This window comes from Sorex araneus, chromosome 2 (genome assembly GCF_027595985.1).
Source record: "Sorex araneus isolate mSorAra2 chromosome 2, mSorAra2.pri, whole genome shotgun sequence".
NCBI lineage: Eukaryota > Metazoa > Chordata > Mammalia > Eulipotyphla > Soricidae > Sorex > Sorex araneus.
In genome coordinates, this window is record NC_073303.1 from 67331297 (window position 1) to 67338285 (window position 6989).

The following is a 6989-nucleotide window of genomic DNA, read 5'->3' on the forward strand; positions in this document are numbered from 1 at the left end:
TTACCTGCAATAGTCAAAATTAGGAGAGTGTTTCCAAGAAAAGTAGGGCATTTTCACTCTGTATAAATCCACTCAAATCACCCAAAGAGGTGTCCCAGAGAGAGAGTATTGGGTTAGGTGTTTGCTTTGTACCCATTTCACCCTGGTGTAGCATATGGATCGCTACTGAGTGTGGGCCCAAACTTTATTTCTGTGCAAATAAACACATAAATATGAACAACATCTATATTTTATATAGATAAATATATAAATCAATTATTTAATCAAATTAAAAGAAACTTACCCAAAAAATATATAGAGAAAAATGTAGATGAAAACTGTTGAAGATAATTCTAAAAAAAATTTGTAGAAAACAAAACAAAACAAAAAACCCCACACACTTGCCATCTTACCCTCTTTGGATATACAGCTGTGTATTCCAATTGAATAATTCATAAAATATTTTTTAAAAATTACTATGGAGGCAGGGGGAGGGTGGGAAAGGGGGGATATACCCGGGATATTGGTGGTGGGGATTGTGCACTGGTGGAGAGATGGGTGTTTGATCATTGTGAGATTGTAACCCAAACATGAAAACTTGTAACTATCTCACACTGATTCAATAAAATTAAAATAATAATAATAATAATTACTGGAGCAATAGCACAACAGGTAGGGCATTTGCCTTGTACATGACCGACCTAGGTTCGATTTACCTGTCCCTCTCGGAGAGTCCAGCAAACTACTGAGAGTATCCCGCCCACACGGCAGAGCCTGGCAAACTCTCCGTGGTGTATTCGATAGGCCAAAAACAGTAACAAGTCTCACAATGGAGATGTTACTGGTGCCCGCTCAAGCTAATCTATGAACAATGGGACGACAGTGCTACAGTGCTGCAGTGCTATCGTGTGTTAATAATTGTTTGTCAGAGGTGACATCATTTACAATAAATAGGGTTTTTGTTTTCATGCGTATTCAATATGCCAAAAACAGTAACAAGTCTCACAATGGAGACGTTACTGGTTCCCACTCGAGCAATTCAATGAGCAATGGGATGACAGTGACAGTGACAGTTGTTCTCATGAACATTATGATAGATTAACATTAAAAAAATTTTACCCAATGACCCAGCAATTCCACTTTTGCATAGTTACCCCCAGAACAGAAAAACATTAATTCAAAAGAATGCATGCACACCACTGTTCGTTTCAGTACTCAGTACAGTAGCTAAGATTTGAATCAATCTATATGTCCACCAACAAATCAATGGATCATACAGATGTTGTATATATACCCAATGGAATACTATGCAGCTGAAAATAATGATTAAATCATGCAACTTGTTGCAACATGAATGGAACTGAAAGATATCATGATAAATGAAGCAATCAAGAGAAGGGAAAACACAGTATGATATTATTTATATATAGTACTTAGAGTAACTAGATCAGGAAATGCAATGGTTGGGGAGCAGGTGTTTCCTAGATCATCCTTGGCTCCTGAGTATAGGAAGGAGAAAGAAAGAACTCGAGTGAAGAGGAAGGTAAGAAGAGATGGATGAGAAGAAGTGAAGGCAAGGGTCAAGAAGACTCAGGTACCACTGGTGTTATTAAGGAATGATAGAGCTAAATGTCCAGATCACAGAGTCAACAATACTGAAATGGCAAGACTCAAACTTTTATAACCAAATTTAAAATGTGTCTACCAAGGCAGTAGGCTGGGACTGGAGTCAGGGGCATTTGACATATACCATTTGACATTGGTATAGGGCATTTGACACTGGGTGATGAAACACTGTATATCAAAAACCCAACTGTGAATAACTATAATTCATGGTGCTTTAAGAGAAGAAACAGTAACAAGTCTCATAATGGAGACATTATTGGTGCCTACTCGAACAAATCGATGAACAACGGGATGACCGTGCAACAGTGCTTCATAGTTTTATACATATTTATATGTATATCTTTACACATATTTATATGTATATCTTTACACAGTATATACATGTGTCTAATTATCTATCTTTACAGAATTTGATAGTCTCTTTCCCTACTAAACATATATACGTACTTGAATATAATATATATATATATATGCCTTAGTGGGGAAAGTAGAGAAGCACAATAGTATAATCAGCATACAATAATATGAGATATATAAGAATAATAATTTATGTATTATCACTATCTACACATCTGAAAAATCTGTATAATACACCTATGTAATACAGTATAATCACCACTAAAAGTTTACTTCCTAACTACGACTATATAATAGACCTCTTTTAATCCCTCTGCCCCAATCCCTATTTTCTTTGTAATATACATTTCATTCTAATAATCTAAGCTTGCTTTGCTTTGTTTTGCATTTGTATCTTTTTTCCACATGAGAAATTTTCCTTTCTTCATCTGGCTCCTCTGAAATAAGTCAGATGGAGAAAGACAATGTCGAATTCATTTAAAACACGTCTTGGTTCAAGTAAAAAGCATTACTCATATCTTCATTGTTTATATAAATAAAAATAGTGTGAAATAAGTACTCAGCCTAGCTTTGCTGGGGTATAGAGGTCATCAGGTACCATTGCATAAACTCATGGATCATGTATGCTCTACTACTTGACCTATATCGCCAGCCTTCACCTATTTGTTTTATAACAACTGGAACTAAATGTCTCCCAAACTCCTTGACTGAACACAGTGTGGTTTTAGTAACTGTTTATAGCAAAGAATCGTTTGCTGAAGGTCAAAATCTATTGTTACATAAATTAAGTTAAATGCTTTCTACTAAAATTATATCCATAACATAAAAAATAAGATCATATTTTATAATAATTTTTGAATCTGTTATGAAAAATTAATATCAATGACAAAATAATTTTAAGGCCAAAGTCAAAATAATGCATTTTAACAGCAAGATCCATCTATGTATTGGAGATGGTAACTATGATATCCTCATGTTTTTATGAAAGTTACCTCAATAAATGCAACTCAAAAAATATTTCACTCAAGATTTATTCAGCAAAATGGATATTTCTTGAGAAATATTTTTCACTTCCTTTCCTGCCTGACTGTTGACACGATACTGAATTGTTTATAAAATGAGTTCTGTATCTTCCTTTCAGCTGACAAGTCTCTGTGGTTTGCTGGTTATTAGTTTTGTTTGTTGTGACTTAAAATTCAGGATCTATTTTCCCCCAGTGTGGTTGTAATACTTTTTCCTTAGTGAACTAGAAGATAAACAGAATGTTCTTATTTATAAGTAACTACTGAGATGTCCTTCAAATCCGCTTTGAATTTTCATTAAACTATCCTTCCATGCTTCAAATCTTTAAAATGTGAAAGAATCTAATGCCCAACTCAAGAAATTTATTTTGGCTCTTTGTATTGGAGTTATTAAATATAAAAATTTATTTCCCAGGTCAGAAAAGTCATGTCATTGCAATCTCTTTAAACTGTGGGCACTGAAATGAAAGCAAAACCAATGGTATATTCAAAGCAATTATTTTTGAAAATAAGGGAAATTTTGTCATTCAGATTCCTATCCATTCATCTAGAGCATCAAACCTGTATTAAATACCAAATACACTGGGTATTCATCTAGGTGGCAGAAATAGATGAAAAAAGTATCAGTCCCTGATTTAAATAAACTCAGTCTAGATGAATAAACAAACACGTAAGAAACTATTATGTTTTAATGTGACAGTTACTATAACACAAGTATTTTCTAGAGAATCAGGAAATGTGGAGTATTAAGTTTAATGAATCTGATTCTTTCAGGAAAATTTCATCAAGGAGGTTATACTTGAGATGAATTTAAAAAGATGAATTTGGCAGACAAGGAAAGTGGTCATTCCGGAAGCATTAAAAACACCAATGAATAACACACAATTTTTTGGTCTGTGCTGTCTTGTTTGGATTCTATAGAAATACACAAATGCTTTCTCCTTTTGTATATAGATAAGTGTAAATAATAATGTGTGCTGACAGTGAGAAGAAGGTCTGTGCTTTGAAATAATTTGAAGTTTACACTACAGTCTATTAAGGATTTCAATAAGTAGTAGTATGCTGGCAACATTTTTCTTTCAGAGCTTGTGCTGAACAAAAGGGTAATCTGAAATAACCATGAAAAATGAGGGCAAGTAGTAGTGGAAGGGAGAGAAGCTTGTGTTAATAGACACAAGTGAAAGAATGATTCAACAATGAACTGAGTATAATGCCATGGGCTCAAATGCCTATACCACATGCCTATACCTCAAATGCCTATATACCACCTAGTATATATTAGGCTATATCATCTCAGGTACTAATTGTTTTTTATGATATTCTCACTATGAAATGGCCTACAACTCATTTCAGAGAATACATTCTGGTAAGCAACATAGTTGAGAACCTGCTCATCTTCCTACATTGCCTTAAATGTCACCATGAAAGAGAATGTCCCCAACTCATTTCTGAAGCCCCTGATACAGTAAGTGGCACAGATTAGACTCTGAAAAGCAACACAATCAGGAATGAAAGATATAATAAAACACTTGGGAAAGGGTCAGAACGAAATAAAATAAATAAAAAGAAATCCAAGACAGGTGTTTAATGCAAAATCAATATATATAGTGATAACTAAATTTAAAGAAAGCAAGTATTATACTTTTGATATTTTTAAAAGGAAATTAATGATTGGAAGATTGAGAAAATGCTGACTTTACTAGATGTGAAACTGTGCTATGATCTTGCTATTAGCTAAGAAAAGTTAAAGAATCAGAAATTGCCAGATGCATTCTGCAAAATCAGGGAGTGAATTTGGAAAGAGGGAATATAAATAAACTTTATTTATATCAAAATGGTTTTATACAACCTCCAACACATTCAGAAGGCATATACAATTAAATTTTATGAGTAAATACTGATAGCTGTTAGATAGATTGATTGATTTGAGTTACAGAGATAGATACATAAAGATTGGGAAAATAAATCTGGCTAGGACATATAAGTGTAGCTTAATTAGTTTATGGTAATGAGAGCTGAGTGATTGTTCTTTACAGTCCTACTGCAAGCAAATTATAGAGTAAGATAATGAAAAAGCCTAAGAAGACCTATAAATTCCAACATTTTAAAAGACCAACAAAGAACCAAAAATTGGTAATCCAAGTAAGAATTTGTTTTGCTTTGTTTTGTTTTGCGGCCACACATGGCAGTGCTCAGGGCTTACCCCTGGCTCTGCACTCAGGGGTCACTCCTGGCAGCTCTCAGAGCAGCACATGTAAGCTAACAATAACTGTTATATTTCAAATACACAACAAATCAGTTTTCTCCTGAAAAATTATAAATACTAAATACAATTATTTATTCAGAAATAACAAAAACTTCAAACTATCTGACTGAAGTAATCCATTAATTAGATTTTTTTATAAAAGTTAGAAACAATTCCTCAAGAAAATTTTTATCTGCAAATAAAATTTAAAATACTCCTATATGTTCTGAACCACAGCTATTTTAAATTATATTAAAACACATACTTATTTTTAGAACTTGGTGTTCTCATTTCCTATGACAATATAAGCTTTAATCACTGTGCTTATGATAATGCTAATGATCATTCTAACAATAAAACCATTTAAAAAACACATGATTTCAATCACTCTTCATGTGTCTGGTTATCACTAGTTACTAAGAAAAATAATAATTACTGCTTATTAAATATTTAACATGGGTTATATTCTGTTATATCAGCACTATGCTGAACAATTAGTATTTTTAACTCATATGCTAGGCAATGATTTATAAACTGGTCTCTTATATTTGTTTAGTTTTGTGTGGGTTTCGGTCTACACCCAGCAGTGCCCAGAGCTTAATCCTAGCTCTGTACTCAGGGATCACTCCTGGCAGTCTCAGGGTTCATATCGAGTACTAGAGATAGAACACAGGTCAGCTGCATGTAAGCCAAACAACCTAACGTCTGCAAGATAGATCTGGCCCTAAACTGGTCTTTTAGACTTTGTGATCTCAGTTTTGAAAACCCAGCAAATTCAAGATACTTAATTCAGAGCTAGTAAAAATGTCCTTACCAAAGACATTCACTCCATCTATTCATGTAAGGGCAATTGGAGACTGCCCTAAAATCCTCCATCTCTCTCAGAGAGCCGGGCAAGCTACCGAGAGTATCCCGGCCACACGGCAGAGCCTGGCAAGCTACCCGTGGCGTATTCGATATGCCAAAAACAGTAACAACATACTGTTTTTGGCATATCGAACGGGTAGTTTGCCAGGCTCTGCCATGAGGGCGAGATACTCTTGGTAGCTTGGCCGGCTGTCCGAGAGGGGCAGAGGAATCAAACCCGGGTTGGCCGCATGCAAGGCAAACTCCTTACCTGCTGTGATAAATAACCATGAAATATAAATTTACATAGTATATAAATATGATCATTTTGTACTTCAAAATATAAAAACATAAAAGTGTATTTAACATAAATTAATATGCATGACATAGTTATATGTCTATCATTAATGTATAAAATATATATTTTTATATTAAAAAAAGTAACAACAATGGGCCTCATTTGCCTGACACCCAAAAAGCTCCCAATACAGTAGCATTAAGAAGGATGAGCAAGGAGAGGCTGATAAAATCTCAAAGACGAACTAGACTGCCTAAATGAAGAAGGACTAAAATGACTGTACTTTCAGCGCTTGTACGCTGGCATCAGAAGCATCCATCGAGGACCTAATGGTGTAAGCGCAGAAGATCAAGTACATCATTGGTCTGACTGAAACAAGAAGGCATAGATCACATCACGCTATTTTTGACACTGGAGAAGAAGTGTTCCTCGGAACATGCGACAACAGAGACATTGGTGGTGTTGGTGTCCTTGTCAACACAACTTGGCCATGAGCATTGATTCATTCGAATGCCTAACAAACCAAATCAGATGATTACGCTTGAATAGATGTGGCTCACTGCCTGCAGTTTCTATCTTCGTCGTCTACACACCAACATCCAACTAGGATGAAGAA